At 40.5% G+C, this 20,504-nt stretch overlaps 1 protein-coding gene across 6 annotated transcripts in view; it reads right to left on the bottom strand.

Moving 5' to 3' along the window:
• Positions 1 to 20,504, bottom strand: part of LOC120727650 (SPRY domain-containing SOCS box protein 4-like) — an 87,075-nt gene that overhangs the window by 57,663 nt on the left and 8,908 nt on the right. For 3 of the 6 annotated variants that reach the window (XM_040022046.1, XM_040022047.1, XM_040022048.1), the window contains exon 2: positions 9,321 to 9,507. The exons of 2 other annotated variants lie outside the window; for them this stretch is intronic. The gene's annotated coding sequence lies outside the window, so the exon portion shown is untranslated. Of the gene's footprint in view, positions 1 to 9,320; positions 11,086 to 11,246; positions 11,555 to 20,504 lie in introns of those variants that run through there. One more of the 6 variants, XM_040022045.1, reaches the window with a different exon arrangement.

Below are 20,504 nucleotides of genomic sequence, written 5' to 3' on the forward strand. Positions count from 1 at the left end.
GGTTAAATATATATGAGTCACTTAGATAAATTAAAAATGTTGTTGTTTGGCTTTTTTTTTTTTAGTATTTTATTTGTTCCTGAGTAAATCGGTTTGGCTGAGATTAAAGTTATAGTTTTTACACAGCTGTATTGTGGCAAAAGTATTCAAATGGAGGCTGATGACTTCACAGGTTCCCACATGCTGACTTTTAGTAAAACGAAATCCATACTCTGTGTTTAGCATACATTAGGGCTGCCATGATTAGTCGACTATCAAAATCGTCGACGACTGATTTAATAGTCGACGCGTCGTTTGAAGCTTTGTAAGATCACAAAAGACGCAGGAATAAGTAGCAGGATTTAAGAGTGTAATAACGGACTGAAACAGAAGATGGCAGCACTGCATGTACAAGGATGGCAGCTGCCGTTAAACCCCGAAGAACAAGAAGCTGTGTCCCAGAATTCATAGCGCAGCTCAGTTTCCAACAATGGCGGCAGCTAGTTAGTTTTAATATTACTCTTATTATTCTTTCTGGGTCACAAAATAAACATTTAACATATTTTCAGGCGAGAATGTAGCTGTGTAAACCTCAAATATCTGCTCAGTTTATCAAGACACCACATATTTTCTATGCGCTCCGACGTTTTCGGAGACGTCTGTTACCCACTAGCTCGATAGCTAGCTGGGGTTCAAGGCTCACTAGAGCCGTGAGAACACCGGACTCCCGGCAAATCGTTTTCAAACCCACCGCTGTCTTTCGCTGCTCAGGTTAAGATATATAAGTCACTTAGATAACTTAAAAATATTATTGTTTGGCTTTTTTTAGTATTTTATTTGTTCCTGAGTAAATCGATTTGGTTGAGACTAAAGTTATAGTTTTTACACAGCTGAATAAACGTCAAGCACACAGCTGATTATCAGAAGTGTGAGATGCTTGAGAATATACTCCGGTGTCCTGTTATATTTTAGATAGCAAGGAGTTTATTAAACTTCACCGAAACAATCCGCAAATTTCATTAAAATTTAATAAACTATCATCTTGTCTTTATTTTTAGTTAGCACATACCTTAAACACTTAAAGCTGTAAGCTAATGATAGTTATATAAGAGCAGATGCTGCTGGTGCAATAAGCTGTACGTTTTACATCCAATGGATGCATGAGCTGATTAGTCGACTAATCGCAAAAATAATCGGTGACTAGTCGACTATCAAAATAATCGTTTGTGGCAGCCCTAACGTCGACTAACATCGACTCTGTATTCAATGTGGAACTGACGAGGCCGGGACCAGGGTGAAATGTCTGTCAAACGCACAAATGTCAAGGTTGACAGTCATCAATAAACCAAAAGTTATCAGCACAGCTCTGAGCAAGTATAAATAATATATTTATATACACAGACTACAGCATGTTGAGTTTTCCTAAGTGCCTTTTCTTTCATCTTTGTGTTCTGCATTCAAAACCTGTGTAGGTCATATAATCTGTCAGAGCACCATTAACGCTTCCATCAAACCCAGAGTTCCATATTTTCCATTTACCACATGTCACACTCAGCAAAGGGACCCATTTACAAAATGCGATATTAGCCCTGTCACAACAGGTGACACGCACTCTGTTCTTGTCATACTCTGCGACAACCGCAGTGTTAGCATCCACAGACAGGTCTTTTCTTCCCCCTCCCAAGTTTGGTGTGAGTGTTGTTTTCACCTTTGTTGCTCAATGTTTCTACATATTTACATGCAACTGTAGGATTCAAGGTCACAGGAGCAACTAAAGACTGCCAACTATTGCACATCACCGCAATATATGCTCACCAGCCACTTTGTTAGTCACACCTGTTCAATAATACAAATATAATGGTAGCAATTCAACACATTTAGACGTGCAGGTCAAGATGACTTGTTGAGCTTAAAAATTAAGAAAGGTCATCTGAGTGACTTTGAACACGTCATGGTTGTTGATGCCTGACGAGTTGGTCTGAGTGTTTCAGAAACTGCTGATCTACTGGGATTTTCCCACACACCATATCTAGGGTTTACAGAGAATGGTGTGGAGGGAAAAAAAATCCCATGAGCAGCACTTCTCTGAATGAAAACGCGTTGTTAATATCAGAGGTCAGAGGAAAATGGCCAGACTGCTTTGAGCTGATAACAAGGAAACAAAACTCAAATAAACTAAAGTATGCAGAAGAGCATCTCTGAACAACCTGGCAGTACTAGCAAGATGTACAATATGTTTTTAATTCATATAATAAATTAAAAATTTATAAAATACTGCAGGGATCAAAAAGATTTTGAAAAAAATTGTTCATATTTTATAAGGATTCATTATAGCCTGTTGAGTTTTCCTATACACAAAATTATGTGTATGTGTAGTTTGCTTTCATGTTTGTCAGTCATCTTCTCCTTCCATGTCTTCCCGTGTTTCATGGTGCATTATTAACGCAAACGGGTACTCTATGCTATCTGTGCTGATGTGCATGGGTGCAAGCTAATCAAAACTCAATACTGCTATTAGTGTATGTTTTCGAGACTTCTACATCATCACCCTGATGATGTAGAAGGTTTCAATAAAGTTTCAATAAAAGGTTCAATAGACACTCCATTTTCAAAAAATTTTTTAATTTTCTGGCAATTATTTCACAGCTCAGGCTTTAAAGGGTTGAATTCAGTATTGTCATGACTCAGTTTTCAGTATAGATGGGAAACATTAAATCTGAATGACCACAGGTTGTTCAATAACTCTCTGCTAAGGTACTTTAATAAATGTGTCTGTGAACTCATGCGCGGTACAGACTCGAGATGCAGCAGCCACACACTCGGATACTATATCGACACGTAGGCGACGTCAGAACGATTAAAGAAGAGTTTTAGTGTTGAGTGCTATCGAGCAGCATTCTGGTGAACACAGCAGCACAGACAGCAGTTTATCAGCCCACAGCAATTTAGCAGCTTACGGCAGCTCCATTTCCTCTAGACAGAGTGGGAGGGAGCACGAGGCTGCTACGGTAATCCACTTTACTCTGGGATTAGCATCTCTCTGCAGGTGTCACTCTCTGTCCATCTCAGTTTTTGACCTCTCTAATAATCTTCATCACTCTACAGCTCATTCAGTTTTCTCTGCTCCTATTTTTACCATTGCATTGAAACCAAGGTAGTGATATTACGCTCAAATTATACTTGATTCTACCAGGAAAAACCCAAACCACAAATGTTTGGGAACTTTTAATTCTCAGTGTTTCCCAAAGGCTTACTAAATTAATATAGATTCATGCAGTCCATCAATTTTTTCAACTATTCCACTGAGTTTTTAAAAAAATGGTTTTGTATAAGGCACCATAATTATAAGAACTATGTAACCATTATTCTATTGAGACAAATGACAATCTCATGAGCAAATCAAAGTATTAGACAAGTCTTTTAAAACGTGGTTATCACACATGTTCATAACTCGCTCGCTGGTTATACAAATTCTGATTTATCTAGCTGCTCATCAGTGCAATAGGGCTGTCTGGGTAAACTGTTTGAATTCCTTTTCCATTTCCAATTAACGTGCAAAATGGAAATTGTTGCAAAACCAATCAGCACTATGTGCTCTGTTGGAAGGATGTCAAATATTTCCATTCTGTGTTAAGGACAGTAGTAGTTGTGCTCTTCTACGTGCAACTCAAGTGCTAAAAAATTAACTCATTAATCAGTCAACATGAAGTCAATATTTTTAGTGATAGCAAAACATTTTGTCTGATTTTCTTTATCGTTCTTCTTCGTTGGGTTTTGGAGAAAGTTGTATTGATACATAACCTTTCTACTACTATTTCCTTATAGCAATGAATACATGTTTTGAAACAATGTCTGTCCTGCTTTTTGCACACTCAGTCTAGTTTCTATACAAGATCCTGTTGAGCACCCCCAATGTTTGTGTTTCAAGGTTGTGGCTGCTAAAGGAAGATGAGCGATGACAAGTTCTCGACAGTCTGTATCAGTATTGGTAATTGTGGTTTACATTCTTTTTAAACATTACTCATGCCGTTCTCTTTGTCTCTTCCTAGGCTGCTATATCATAATATGACACAAACTGCGAATGAATGAAAAGCACAGAAAAGCTTTCTGTTCTTGTCACACACAGGCTGGTTAAAATGTTATCAATTGCTGCCAATGGCCTGAGCACCATACTTTGAGAACACTGGGAGAAAATTTAATAAATTAAATAAAATTTAAAAATGAAAAACGATCAGGTGACAGTGTGCATCGACTCTCTCCTCTCACTCCACGGGCAGGAACGAGAAAGAAAGAGAGAAAACGCTGAGCGGCAGTGGAGGATTAGTGTGTCAGCAAACATTCAAACACTACAAGCTCCAAGTGACTGTTTAGTTTTGTGCTGGCAAGTCAAATGAAGGCGGGGCTCACTGCAACGAGATGAGACCAAAAAATAAAGAATTCTAAATGAAGGCACCTCAAACATTCGCACTGCTGATCTGGTGAGGTGAAAGGTCAAACTGATGAATATATCCTTCTGAAAACAAAACACCTTGGCTCCTTTTACATCAAACCCACTTAACCCCCCCACCACCACCATATGCCAGAAGATGTAATGTTGCCATGACAACTACAGAAGTACTGAGGAGGCACGCGCACAGATACAAGCACGCCGGCGACAGATTTCAGTAGGCTGTAGGCCTACACAGAGGATGTCTCCACTGTAAGAATAAGAGAGGAGAATATAGAGAGCCAAATATAGGAACAGAATAACGAGCTCCCTATCAACTGCTCCATCGTTTCCATATCTCCTCTGCCTTCCTCAACGCTCCAGCTCCCTGTCATTTATCCATCCTCTCCTTCAGCCTCGACAGGGCCAAATATTTCCCTAGGGCCACTCTTCTGTATACAAGAGATGCATTACACCAGAATTTTTCTTTTATGTCACGACAGCAATGGGGGAAAAAAAAAAGTCTCTTTAAAAAGGTAGTGAAAACATATTGGAAAATTTCCCCATCTCAAGCATGGGATACCCAAACATTTCAAATAGCTACTAATCCTTTAACCACACAAAGGACCGACTGGATTATGGAAGGTGTGCACAAACATCCTCAAACCTCTCAACCCCAACAAGACTGCACGCAAGGATTATTTTTCCTGTCTTTATAAAATGAACTATTTTCTTAATCATAAAGCAACAATTTTGTCTAGAAACCAGGATAGGTTTTCAAGGTTGCATTCCTTCGCCAACCAACAGAACAAAACCCCCAAATATTCCGCTTGCTTGCTCAAAAAACAAAGAAGCAAATCTTGAGACACTGGCACAAACTTGCATTTAACTTCCTTTTGCCTAAAATGGGTTCAAAGTAAATGCTTGATTAATTAATTGCTCTGATGCGTCACAGATGCAGACAAATCAGCCAGAAAACCAAAAGTGAACTGGCACTTACTGCATCCCGCCGCCACAAATTGCCGGCATCTGTCGGCCGAATACAACCACCTGTTGTATCGTGGAAAAGATGATGAGGAACAGCTGACAAACAGCTGGTTCACAACTGTCTGTATCGCTGAATGGCCGTCTGTCTCAATATCTCTGTACCTGCTTCATGCCTTGCATCTGCCCTCCATTTGTCCATTCTTGCTGCACATTTATTGGCTTCACAGAGTCCTCAGCAGTGGTATTTTTCCTTCTTCTCTTTTTACTTTGCTTTTCCTAACCTTTTTTGCTCTCTGTGCCCTCTGAACACACAAACTTTGTTTTACCCAGAATAATGTCAGCAGTAAAACACAAAGTGCTGACAGGATGACATACTGTTTCTGTCCTGAGTGTTCTCCAAGAGCTGCAGTACACTCGTTATGAAATGGAGTCTAGTGTGTGCTTGAATGCTTTTATAAAAAAAGAAATAAATATAAAAAGATGAGTGAAAATACCACGCTGATGTTTTTTCCCTTGAGCAACAAGGTGAACAAAGAGAAAAAAATAGAAACAACAGTGACTCTACAAACTCTAAAATAAAGACAACACAAGGCTCCGGATGAACCTGACAGCTAACAACACATGAAGGAAGAACCTATCAGGTACCGTTTTTATAGCAAGGACACTGGACAAGGAAACTGTACGTTCTTTTCCCTTAAACAAATCAGAAGATAGCAGGGAAAGAGATCGCAGGTCTATAAGAACAGATAAGAACTAAGATTGAGGATGTAACACTCTGCCAGCTGGTTATGAAAGCTACTTTCAGCTGCTCCCCTATTCACAAGGGCTCGCCACAGCGGGTAGCTTTATATGTTGGAGCTGGCTTTTTTTATGCTCTTTCTGATGCAATCCCAAAGGGTTCTGAGTCTCCTCCAAGCATTGAACTGGGGATCTTTTGGTTGTTAGGCAAATGTGTAAAATATCTCATGGAGCCATCAACTGGTCCTGATCAACCAAAATGAAAATCTTTCTTTTATACTGTTTAAACTTGCGTAAGTGTGTGAAAAACATATTTCAAAAGCTAAATTGAGGTCTATTTATTCGTCATATTGGTTGTTTTAACCTAAATATATGAAAATAACAGGTCTATGTAAACGCTAAACTTAATTACCATGAATTTTGACACATTCCAGGCAAAAATGACAAAGTTATATTTGAGGTCATTTAAAAACACTGTCGTAATTACACTGTTTGTCCGCCAGCGAGCAATGTACCATGTACAATGTTCAACCATTATCATTGTTTATGCACTGATTACACTTCGTGTGAAACGGATTGCTGTTAGTAATGGACCCCCGGGGAATTATCACCCAACTCTAAAGTTGTGGAGCATTTTAGTGTCTCTCAGCTCAGCAATGTGGTTTTCGGTAATGCAACATTAATGTTTCGATTCATTCAGACAGCTCTCAATTTAGTCACAGCAGGCACCTATTCTGAGGGAAATGGTTAAAAAAACCATTTTAGATCTTGCAAATCACAGAAGTGCAAACAGACAAAACTCCAGTCGATACTTTTGGTCCATAACTGCTCGGTGTGAAGCTGAGCCACTGTTATCTTTTATCATAGTTTTGCAAAACATTAAAAAAAATCCCAATATATACATAATAAATGTTTCCCAGAGAATTAGATTCTACTCGTAGAGGAAGCTGGGTGCACATGTGAGGGTATAAAAAGGGTGCACGTCTCCTTCCTTAAAGGCATGAATTCATATCCATGCACCCATCTCTTATCTTCTGCTTATCAAAGTTGGGTGGCAGTGGCAGTAGACTGAGCAGTTTATATGTTCCTCTCCCCGACAACATTTTCCAATTCCGTGGGGGATCCACAGGTATTCCCAGGCCAGGGGAGATGTATAATCTCTTCAACAGATTCTAAAACCTCCAAAGGGACTGGTAGGCGCCTGGGACTAAGGAGACCAAATGTTTTAAAAGTAAAATGTTCTCTTTCTCTTCATTGATTCAGGATTTCATCTGCTTTGCATTTCAGGGTCTCCTTTGTTCTACTTTTTGTTTTATAGGCCAGGCCAAATGCTTTTATTGCCAAATGTGGGCAAACGGTTTAGACTGCAGGCATGCCGGTTTAGTGCTGGGACTGTTACTACAGAGCCTTTCTGTTGCAACACATGCAGACTGTGGTTAAACACTGTCTTGCCAAAAGAGTCCAGACCTTCCTTATAAGAGATATTCTCTGAATGTAAGTTAACCCGACACCTGTACATGGTACCCACACACATGTGAAAGAATTCACACCCATACTATCATATCTGATGCCTTTAACAGTGCACTGGTGTGTCATTGGTATCAAATTTAAAATGTTTTGTCTGGCTCAATATTCAATATTTTAAATAATAATAATAATAATAATAATAATAATAATAATAATGATACATAATAAATGTAAAGACATTTTCAATAAATACAGATTTTAAATGATTTACAAACCATTGCATTCTGTATTTACAGAATGCAGTTTCCCAACTTTCTTTTAGAAATGCTTTTATCAAATGTTCTTTGGGCCGTTTCAATAAAAAACAAAAACAAAAACGTACATCTGTTCCATACCTTACAAATTTACTGACCTAAGTAAAGAACAGCACACAGGTACAAAAGAGCAATGATCACACATTTTATATTTAAATAGTGCCATGCAGGTTTTTCTTCACCCTTACCCAAGAAAATACTCAATACTTGAATGCATTTGATACTAGAAGGCATTTATTGGGAAAATTATGAACAAACTGATTTTCGGCAAATCTATTTAGCTAAAGCCCCGTTTAGTTCCTCTCCATGTGGTGTTTTGGTACCATATTGTCATTGCTGAGCATGTAGCTGTTAAAGGTTAGACTACTACCGTTTCTGTCTAGCAGGAAGGATTTCCTCTGCTTCAGTTGAGGACTTTAAGAGAAACGCAACACAAGTACCTGTGTTATCCTATTAAATTAAGTTAAGGTGGGTGCTGGCCAGGTTATCATTTATATTAACTGTTAAATACTTCACTGTGTTTGAAATAGGAGCTTTATTAACCTCTCAAAATTCTTCATAAAAACCGGGGGTTCAGTCTTTAAAATGCTTTGGCACATTTGCAGGAGTGCTGTGTGAAGTTGTGCATCAGCAGGAGGCAGCAGAGACAGCCTCGCTGGTATCGACACTGTTGTGTTTGATCTAAATGTAATTTTTTGTGTCAATTAGTATCCAGGTATCATTTTTTCTGACAACACTAATACCAAAATAGTATCTATGTTGATATTAAATGATACAGTGTACCCAGCAAGGTTAAGTATTGGTTCTGGTGACAGCTTTAGAGACAATTCACCAGTTTCCCTTTTTTCTGAACCGTACTAATGGCTGAAACTGTTGAGAAGGGAGAAATGAGTGGCATGTATTTGACATGACATGTACTGTTTGACAAATGTAACCAATACTTTTCCCCTCTCTGGGTTCACATATGTCCACCAACTCAGGTTTAAAAATGGAAACCAGGGGAACAAACCTTCCTTCAAATTTAAAAGCACCAAATTAAAACAGGAATCTCACAAACCACTAGAACACTTATAAAGGCTCTGCTAGGGACTGCGGACCACACTGAAAGATATTGTTTCCACAGTTGTTTTCTGCCTTCTACTGGGAGTGAAACAGATGCTGAAAGACATCACAAACCCGTCTAATGCAGTGATTGTCTGTAGTGGGAAGATGATCGGTGATTGCAATTCTGTGATAAAGTGATTACTAACTGCTAACCAACGCTCTCTCACTCACTCACACACACATATGCATAGTGGGCTCCACTCCTCTCAGACTGGTGACACACCTCATCAAACTGTGGTCTGTTATAAGTGGTGCTGACACGTGTGTTTGTGTCTGTGCGTGTCTGCCTGTGTTCATAATCATACCCGCGTGTGCGTCACTGTCTGTGCGGCGGCAGCGTGCCTTCACAGTATGCGCCGGCGGTGGTCCGGTTTCCGCTCAGAGGGCTGTGAAGTGGCCTGATGAAAGTTCGCACATGGTGGCGGTGAGAAGAGCCCCGATCTCTCGTCGTCACCACAGAGCTCAAAAGACTGGACGTCAAATCCTCCCGGTCTGTCGCAGATGTTTAACAGTGATGAGAAAGGAAAGAGAACTTTAGTAAGTTGTCAAGAAAGTTTGCTCGGCTTTCATCCCAGATGTTGCCATAGGAAAGGGCCTAGATTTTTTTTTCCCCGTCTTCAGTCTCCTATTACCAACTCAGCTGCCTGACAGAGGACACATACACTTTTCAGGTCAACCAATCAGGTTTTGCCATGCCCCATACCAATCGCATTGTCAAATCCCTGCTGTCAGGTGTCATTTCAGTCCACCTCCATGAAACCTTCCGCTGAGCTCATTCTGGAGCCGTACTCCGCATCCCATCTGCACAAATCAGCAAAACTCACTGTCCACTCTTTCACACCTCATCACGTGACTACCCAAGTAAGACTGTAATGTCACGATGGGGTATAACTACCACGGCATTCTTACATATCTTTTTAACTTTTCCTGCTGTGAACACTATTTCATATAAATGAATGCGATTATGCTCTAAGCTTCTTTTTCACTAAGTCTCGGCTGATTAAAATCTATTCACTTTGTTGTTCTTATTTCATTTTTATCCTCAGGATGGATTAGTGGTGGAAGGGAAGGTCTGCATTGCTAAAGCGCATTCTTTAATAAAAATCACTGGAGGTACTGAAAGCTTTAAAATGCCAAACTCTAATACTGTAAAAAGAAAAAACAAAACATAATTTAAAGCATGATGAACTATAAAAAGGTCATATAGAAGGCATTTATAAGTACGCTAAATTTGGGAGGAGAGTCTAGCTTGCAAGAGCAAGATACATAACCATATTAAGTATACTAATGGGTCTTGGCTCTGATGTTATCATATACTGGAGAAGGGCTGACTGAATAGTTTAATGAAAAATAATCAGGATCGTATGCAGTTTTTTTTCATAGTCACAGATCTCAACCCGACTGAATGGGTGTAGGTAATTTAGAAGTGACATACACTTTATGAGAGAATATGTTTTGGATATCTCTCCTCAGCAGAGTCAAGAGACTCTGGAGCACCAAAGCTGAACTGGAGATCTGCTATCGCCTAATCTCAGTGCGTCTTTTAATCTGTCGACCATCTGGGAGGTTATGTAACACTTATAGAGTAGCTGAGGCTAGCGGGCTGATGTCACTGTAGACTAGATTTATGCCTAGTGAGCCCCTAGCAACATGTGGTCGCTAGGGAAAAATGTGTATTCCCTGACTGGTTGGTAAGTGGTTGCTGGAGATTCCTGGCTATTGCTGGGTGAATCAGACACTCACCAAATGCCATGGTGCCATGGTAAACTGGGAATAGAGAAGTGAAAGTCATGCATTACTTGTGAAACCAACACATTTCAAAAGGTGCAACTTTTATTTTGAAGGCAGCTGTTCTCCATTTCTAGTTTCACTACTGTTTGGCAAGTAGTTTGCAAGTATTTGTAGACAAGTCAGTACGGCTGGGCTATGCTGTCCTCGCCCTGAGTCTCTTGGTTTCACCAGCTAGACAGCGAGATAACGATGCTCCAATAACCAGACTTATTTTCCTTTTTGCGCTGATTTATTGAAGAATGGCCTCTGACCATTGCCTTCTCTTTGACCATCGTAAAACTGAAAGTACAAAATACTGTATTAGCTAACTAACATTGTAAACTAGCTTGTTACACTCTTACTGCAAGCTAACAAGATAAAACTTTCAAATGTACAAATTATCGTACCATTTTTACACAAAATAAAAGATAATAATTATTTTTATCGACACTCATACTTACAGACATATCTTGTCCAAGGCAACAACATTTTAAGGTCCGTATCAGCTTAGAACGATAACATTACGGTATCACTTTCCGCCATCTTTTATTTCTTCTTCACGTTCTCATTTTTTCCTTTCCCAAAGTAGCCGAACCCATATTACAAAGCAGCCTAGAGGGAGCTCTAGGGCAGTTTACAACTATAATATCCAATTTAAGTTATTAAAAGGCAGAACATGGGCCATATCATACCGTTCACAGTAATACCGGTGTAATGTTGGGCAACGATAAGAAAATGAAATATCGCGATAGAATATGGGTAAAACGCGCATGTGCAGTGCCTTTGTTTTCATACGCACATGGCTGAAAAAGCATGGCGGAGAATGAGAAGGGCGAAAGCCAATTGTTGAATGAAACGGATGAACCAGAATTGGTTTGTAAAAATGCTGCAACTTCAGTGGTGTGGAACTGGTTTAGCTTTCGTCCGTCAGATACACAACAAAGCACTATTTTTGGTAGCGCATGCTAGCGGGCCGTCGTTATTACCGTGTTTTTTGGAAAATACGGCACACTTAAAATCAATCCTTTGATTTTTCTGAAAATCGACAGTGCCCCTTATAATCCCGTGTGCCTTATGTTTGAATTCTGGTTGTGTTTACTGACCTCGAAACGATTTTATGTGTTACACGGCGCTCGAAAATCTGTCAAATGTTTCAGTACGACTTTGCTAAGCTATGAAGCCGCACCGCTTGATGGATTGTCGGAGCGTTACGGCTATCGTAGGCAGGAGCCTCGCGGAGTGATACGTACTGTGCTTCAACATAATATTACCGTATTGTGTGTGTATAACCTCTTTTTAAGTTTTGTGGATATTATACATGGTTATGCTGAGGGCATGTCGGCCAATTTCCACTGGAAATGCCTTTTGGTTAAACTGTCAGGAAGGAATTTGCATTTGCACTGTTACATTTTTATATAACTTTAATGCACATAAAAAAAACAGCTGCTTGTTTAAGTGAAAATACTTTTTTTTTTGCACTAATAAAGTTGTGGAGTTGTAAGGAATTTTGTCTAGTGTCAATTATATCGTCAGTTATGTCGTTATCGCAAATTTTCAAATGTATATTGTGATAAATATTTTTGTCATATTGCCCTGCTCTACAAGTCAGCATCTTGAATGCAAACTACTGGTAACCGTAGCAACCTGCGAGCAACCAAAGCAGTCGTAGACGCTTACAGAGGTGACCAATTTCATACTAGCAGCAACCACTCACCAACTGGTTGTGGAACACACACATTCTCTAATGACCGGTGGATACCAGGTGTCACCGACCAGTACCTAGGGCTAAGTGAATGGGGCTTTAGCAATCGATTTTGTAGAGACTGCCAGCAACCTATGGCAACCACTTGCAAAGAGTCAGTGAATACTCATTTTGCCCTCAATACTGGTTGTAGATGGTTGCCGATTAGTCTGTAGGTCTGTGTAACTGAGACCTAAGAGACCATTTTTAACTCTTGATCTCAATTCTCTGGCAGTATCTGAGCTTCCTAAATGAATGCAGTTCTGTACATATCTGCCTGCATACTTATACTTCAGAACTGAAACCAAAGCTGTACTTGTGCTTAAATTCACCGCCCTCACTTCTCACCCTTACACATACATCACCATCGGCAGTGACACACTCTGTGGAAATACTGGTGTATTTCCAGTTCTCCTATCCTCCCTGTGTGCCATTTAAGTCTCTCATATTTCTCCCACATTTCCTTACACCTCTCTTCTCACCAGTCACCTCCATCCCTCACCATTCTGCCACTCTGTAATGACTCACAATACAAGCCTCTTTTTTTTTTTTTTTTTTTTTAAATGCAAACCTGTCTTCCTCTCACCTTCACAGCCTTCTTATTCAGCTCCTTCTCGCACTGTTCACCTTCCTCCTTTCTCCCTCTTTACTTCCTTTTGCATATCTCAAGCCACCACCCAGCCCCTCATTTCCTCTCTCTCTCTCTATCCTTCCCCCTTACACCACCTATTAACTTTCCACCTTCATCCTTTTTCATGTGTTGCTGTATAGGTCTGTCACTGCATTCTTCAATTCTCCTCAAGCTTTCCACTCAAAAAACGTGACTGCCTCCTCCTTCTTCCCCCTGACTCAGTAGTGTCCATCACACACTCAGTGAGTCACATTTCTGTTCATCCTTGTCTTGACTTGACACGGCACAGAAAACATCCCAGTCCCCAGACTGCTGGCTACAAATATACACAAAGACAGAGTCGCATTTAGTACTCTTCAATGCCCATGCCCATCATTAGCTTACTGTTAAACAACACAGTGAGCAAAAAGAGCCAGCTCAAAGCTACAACCAGCTGTGCCATTATCATCTCCCTGCCGTGTGTGTCTGTGCATGTGTGTGTGTGTACACATACATCCATTTTTCTGAATTACCTTTGTTTAAATGTATAATGCAGGCTTTCTTTAAGCCTATATTAACTTTTTTCAAATTGGGAGCTTTTAATCATTTTCTGGCTTTTGTCTGTGTGTGTGTGTGTGCGTGCGTGTCTGTGTGTAGGCCCATCTCCATAATTAGGGCAGACCAGCCACACATGGGTCTCCCCTGACACTTCCCCTCCAAGATTTAAATATTCATGAGACTCTAAACGCTTTCATGAGCTCTGTAATTATGGACAGAAAATAGTCAGAGAGAGCCAAAGAGAGAAAAAGGGAGAAAGTGGGAGGCAGAGTCGGAAATGCCCTTAAATTAAAAAGAAGAAGAAAAAAAAAGAAAAAGGCTGACCAGCAGTATTTACAGATAAGATCGATACTTTTGTGCAGTTGTGCGACCAAAGCCAACGGACCTGCTGACACACCGGAAAGGACAGGTAATGTTTAAGGAGATATCTCCTGATTCTTGTTATTTTTTTAACATAATTTGCAGTGATTGTTGATCATTCTGGTATCTCATTATGCGAGTTTACATCATTAAGAGCTCTTGATTTGATAGAGAGAGCTTTATCACTTTGACCATTGCTATTTAAGTGCATGAGCAGATAATTTAATTTGTTAATTCATTTTTAATTTAACAGATACTGCAGTCATTAAGAGATGTTTCTTGTACTCTAAGCAGCCACAATCAATGATCATTAGTTTTTGTGATTATTTGAAAAGCAGATTATCTCAGTTTATTCCCTTTTAGGTTAGAATATCTGCCAAGCAGACTTGGGCAATAACCCAAATATGTACAGAGGCTGACATGAAGAGTCGACCTAGATGTGATTCGTCTAATTTGAATCACGCAAGTATGTTCGCTAAAAGCTTTTGCCTGGATATTCTAGCGACCTCTTTGCTCTCTAGACGCAAGCCTCAAAACATCACGTGTTTTAGTTATTGCTGTCATTCAACTATGTGTAACATCAAAAGTGTTCATATTGCTTTCAAATGGTTGTGGAAAGGTAGTGAAATTGGAAAACAGTGCTCGCTTTTGGGCAGTCTTTGCAGGTATGTAAACAAATGAAGTGATCAGTAAATTGTATAGATATTATAAAAACAAAAGAAACAGGTTCAAAATCAGATGCTTTCCAGATGTTACTGTATGGTGGATCAAAATCTGACAGTACTTTTCTGCATTTACCATTGACTATGTGCACGTTAGCATATGCTACTTCCGGTGCGGAAACTCCTGTGGGGAGCTTTGTTTCCGGTGTCCTATTCGCGCCTGGTTTACGGTCCAAAACAAGTTAAGCAAATGAATGAATCAAGTGGCGATTAACATTTCTATAGATGTCTCGGGCATTTACCCAATATATCTGTAAATGATGTTCATCGACTTGTCGATATTTTTTCCCCCGCGCCTCAGAGCAAAAGAGAAAAGGGATTCAAATGTTATATTTCTCAGCTGTCCCTCGTTTATCGCGGGTGTTATGTTCTAAAAATAACCAGCGATAGGTGAAATCAAGTAGCCAATTTTATTTTTTGACGGTGCAAAACGTTTCGTGGACATCGTGGACATACAGTACTGCACTTCAGAGTCACACTGCTAGCGATCAATGCAGCGATTCTGTACTGTACAGGAGAGACGTCACGGAGGAGATCGTCTGCAGCGATCAGAACGCAGGACACAATGTGACGTAAAAAAAAAAAAAAAAAAAAGCATGCAAACTTGCACTAAAAAATCCGTGAAACAGCGAGGTGAAAGGTGAACGTTATAGCGAGGGACCGCTGTAATTTTGAAGGTAAGTCACAACATACCCTTCGTAAATACTAATGTATAGAAACCCTTACCATTCATTTTTTGTGTGGCTTTTTTCACGGTTTGTTAACATGCTGTGTGTGTGTGTGTACTTGACTATCTGATATCGACATAACGGGGGAAACATCTGGTTTGACTATTCTTCACCTGTAGTTTGAATGCTGAACATTTGCCTGTTTGAATCATAAGACCAGTCATTATACAGAGATACTTCTGAATGTGGACGATGTGTCTTCTGCATGCAGTAATGCAGTTCTGCTTGTGTTGAGTGATGTAAACGACTGATCGATCTAAACGCTTTAAACGTCAAAATTGATCATTAGATTTTTTATGACACAACAGCGGTGAGTGTTCCCACCTTCTGCTCTTTGTAACTTAACGCGATCTTTCCGTTTTCGAGTTTTGGACATGATTTTGGAGTATATCTTCGCAGTAGCGATTGACCGCAAAGTAAAGCTACCGGAAATGCACAACCCCACATCCGGTCTCAAACCAGGAAGTTAGCATTGTCTCGTGCACATAGTCAATTCTATCAATTTTGCAAAGATCTCCAACACTACTGTCTGAAACGCAGCCCCAAACCATGACAGAGCCTCCACTGTGATTTCAAAGTGTACCACTCTCCTCACCTCCTCCATACATACTGATGGCAAATTTTATTTCATGACTCCCTCGGGCGCGTTGCCACAGATTTTCAGTCAAATTCTTGTATACTTCAGACTTTCTTAAGAATGGCTTCTTCACCCTTCCACTGAGACCATTTCTGATGAGGCTTCAGTGAACAGCAGATCTGCCTGATGCAGCCATCAGGCTCTGTGTTAGTTCTTTGCTGGATCTTTCTTAAGGACATGCCTTTCAAATACAATTCATCTGCTTGGGCTAGAGTTTCAGGCTTGCCTCTTCTTCTTTTGTTCTCCACTTTTTAGTTTCCTCACACAGTGCACACCACACTCAGATAAGCCAGGCTTTTTTGTTAGTAACACAGTGTCTACAGATACAACTAAAAACTGGTTCTTTGCCAATTTGTTGTTACGTGTGGACACAACACTGGTTCATCGCCCTAGTCAGGTGCCTTTGTAATTGATTCCTTAGGTCAGTTTTAAGTGGCTTAAAGACACACACAAACAAAGCATTCCTCTGAAAATGGTCGGGTACAAGGACTGGACTGAAGATAGGTGAATAAGCAGCCAAAAGCGTGGAGAACTATTACACAAGAGCACTTAAAAAAAGAAATTACAGGCATGTCTGGTTCCTTGGAAGGGAATTAGAAACGAGGGGTGAGGACTGTATTTCCTGGTTGGACTGGTGACTGGCTCATTGTCAGCAGAGGAGGGACAAACACAGAAATCACCTTCAGATTTCTATTCAGGATTCCTTGAGTGCCGTGTGCATTTTTTGATAAGAAATGCAAACCTTTACGCTTGTTTTATCACGCATGGTTCTGTTATATTCCACAGCCTCACAGACTATAACAATAAAACATGTCATTGGCTGAATTTCCCACAAGTATTTCAGCACTTTTTTTTTTTTTGAAATTGCTTTCGCATTTAAAGCCTCAGGACAAATCTAACTTCAATATTTGTGCAAATGTGATGTGTTGTAACTGGGCCTTATGATTCTGTCTGGTCTATTTTTACTTTATAAAGAAAATAGTTGGCAAAGTCAGCAAGGATTCCAGTTACAACACCACTCAGAGATGATATGTGAGAACCCTTCCAGGATTTCAAAGAAAGGCTCTGACAGGAAATTCTTTAGTTTCCCTTTTTAGTAAAACAAAATATCACCTGTCATCGAAGCCAACATTAGTAAGTAGGCCCTCTAGATTTTCTTTCCATTTCATTTTCTTCACAGCTATCTGATGTTTTGGGGCTCTAGACAAAACAATCACATGCCTTCTTTGCATTCCAGGATGAGTAAATAGATTTTATCCTCCTGAAAAAGCCATCAGTCCCGTGGGAGACATGAAATCACAGTCAGACAAAAGCATGAGGCAAATGATCCAGAGCCGATTGTCCTCGCACCGATGCAAACTGATGCTCAGCTGACACATACACACACAACAACACAAGGAAACATTTATCCTGAGCAGAAACACACACTGGCAAACCTCACGGACACTAAATCGCCTTTAAAATGACAAATAAGCAGGGGGACAGAATCTCAGACGCTGTCGTCATTTATATGTAAATGAGCGCACCGCTACTTTCCTCCACACAGCCCTCTTGGCTCTCAAGAAACCACAAGATGGAGCAAACTTTCAATCAGATCAGACAAGATGTCAGACAAGATGATTGTAAGCGACAGGAAGCCAAATGATGCGTGACAAGACAGGGCATGATGAGGTGAAATGAGCTAAAATGACAGGGTTTACGAAGAGCGGGCATTAACTGAAAACCCAGGTATTTGTCACAGCACTAATGACTGCAAGTTTCCCTGTTTTCTTCCCAAGGACTCTGAAATTACGGGCAGCTCGTCAGGGCTGTGTGTTGACCACTTATTGCAGCAAACTCCCTTAAACAGACACAAATCACCCAAAATGACAATAAAATGACAAGAAGCATCGACTGCGTGCATCCTGATAAACTGGTGATTCAACTAAGGTGCAGTTTGTGGTAAAGATGCACGCAATGGTTTTAGGAAAATAAGGCACTGTGACTGCATCCCTGACATTCCCATACAAGGAGGAAATCTGCCAATATGACTATAAAGTGCACCATTACTGGAGTTACCCTGTCACTGTAATGGCCTCTGTGAGTCACAAGTACTTATCGACACAAAATACCACCCACACACACACACACACACGCATAGACAGGCACGAACACACAGGTGAATGTGCATACACACTGCTGCATTTAAACACTAAGCACATGCCAAGGGCAGGAGGAACACACCATCTTCCTTTCTGCTTCTCGCTGCAGCGGTTAATGTCATTGACTTTAGAGTGCAGCCCTGCATGAGAGTGCAGATTTTACTTGAGTGATGTCTGTGTGTTAAAGTATAGGCTTGTGTGTCTGTGTGTAAGCATTTTTGTAAGCTCAGCAATCCAAGAGTGACTTAACAAAAGGCTGCTGAATATAAATCTATTCCCTCTCCATCTGGCAGGGTAAAAAAGGCACATATTTACATTGCTGTCCAAAGCCAGGCAGAGATAAAAGGTTCAAAATACTATTAGGACTCTTAACAGCTAAGAATTAGCCAAGCAGGAAGCTCCCTGGCAGAAAAATGATGCCACTCTCAAATAAAATTAGGAGAACACATAAATCGCACATCTGAACTTGATGAACAAAATATTCAAGTTGAAAATTTTAACAGTGTAACAAGCGGTCAGCTGTTAAATTAAAATCGCCAACCCTGCGAAATCATGTCAAAAGTCAAAGCTAAAAACTGAAAGCTGATCCAGCTTTTGCAATAATGTGACTCATGAGTCTGCATGGCCTCCACGTGCTTCCCAACAATGTCTCGGCATGCTCCTGATGAGACAGTGAATCTGGGAATTAGAGGATCTCCTCCCAGTGAACTCCAGGACAGTGTGTGGCACAATTTGGTAACGTTGCATGCGCTGATTCAGTGTCACACCACACCATGACCACTTGAAGTTAGCATCATTCTGGACCAGCTGGAATCCAGGGCCTTCCACACCAGTGTAAGGTCTGACAGTGGGTCTGAGGACTTCAGTCAATGTACTATTGGCTAATGGGTGGAGGTCTTTGTGACCCTCTGTGGATACACCTCTCCAGATCATCACTGACCCACTGCCAAACTACTCATGCTACATGAGTAATTTATAGTGTTGTACGTAGCATAACCTTCCCCACTGCATCTCCAGTGTCCTTAATGTCTGTCATGTGCTCAGTGTGAACTTGCTCGTGACAAAAACAGCACTAGTGACAAACCAGCCTTTCTGGTAGCAATGCCAGGCAAGCTGCATGGTGCTGAGCTGTGACCAGAGGTCCCATTAAAGGCCATCTGGCCCTCATCCAGTCTGTTTCAGTTAGTTTGATCATAAAACCAAAAGTGACTGTTGGAGGTCATTCTGTAGGAGCGGATACCAGTCCTGCTGCTAGATTGATGCCCTTCTAGGGGACTGTCTAGATGTCCTTGTGCAACAGTCATCTCCTGGTATCACCTCAACACTCCTGAGACGGTTCAGGAAGTAACAGCAAACGCTTTTCTGGCAGCACGCATGGACGTGCCATCCAGGAACATCTGTGCTACTAGTGCAGCACAAATGGGCTGCTGGTACCATCCACAGACAGTATAAAAGATGGAAGTAGCTACTGTGATGCCATTCACCGGTTTTTGAAGTCATCTTTTAAAGCCTGTTGTTGAGTGTTTCCTCCATCATTATCTTGGTTGCAAAAAACGCAAAAAAAATGTTCGGAGGAAGGGCAGATATGGTTGAAACCACATTGGTTGGCTATGACTTGTGAGCGAAAGCTTGTTGGCCAATGTGCGTGCAGTTTCACACCACAGATGAGCCTTTTTGAAACATGGCATGACCATGACACACTTTAAAGAGGTCGAGTCAGACAGCCTTTCTGGTGGCCTTTAGCTCGATTGTTTTATTTTATTTTAAGTTTATTTTTTTGGGAACTTACACCATGGTATCATTTTTTTTTCTCAACACAGAAGCTATGTCCATGTTTAATAATGTCTAAGGTATCCATAACATGCTACTTTAACCCTCATTACAAATAATTAAGAAGAGTAAAGAAGCTAAAACCAGACCAAAATCGTAAGCACTAGGAACACTAAGAACACACATACTCCAACTTAACTAAAGCAGCATGTTGGATTCATAGAATTAATTTACTTTTAAAGTAAAACAATCATGATTCCTAGCCATTTTGCCCCCCCCCCCCACACACACACACAGAGCATGAGGCAGCTGTTAGCTTAGCGGCTAGGGAACTTTTCCGTCACACTATTTAAAACATGAATAACGAAGTTAGCTGAGTGACTTTTTCTTACTCTCTGCTAAGCAGGGCAAATGTGCTTAAATAACACACTATTTAACAAACCCAAAGCACT

This window comes from Simochromis diagramma, unplaced genomic scaffold (genome assembly GCF_900408965.1).
Source record: "Simochromis diagramma unplaced genomic scaffold, fSimDia1.1 OVJJ01000205.1, whole genome shotgun sequence".
Taxonomy (NCBI): domain Eukaryota; kingdom Metazoa; phylum Chordata; class Actinopteri; order Cichliformes; family Cichlidae; genus Simochromis; species Simochromis diagramma.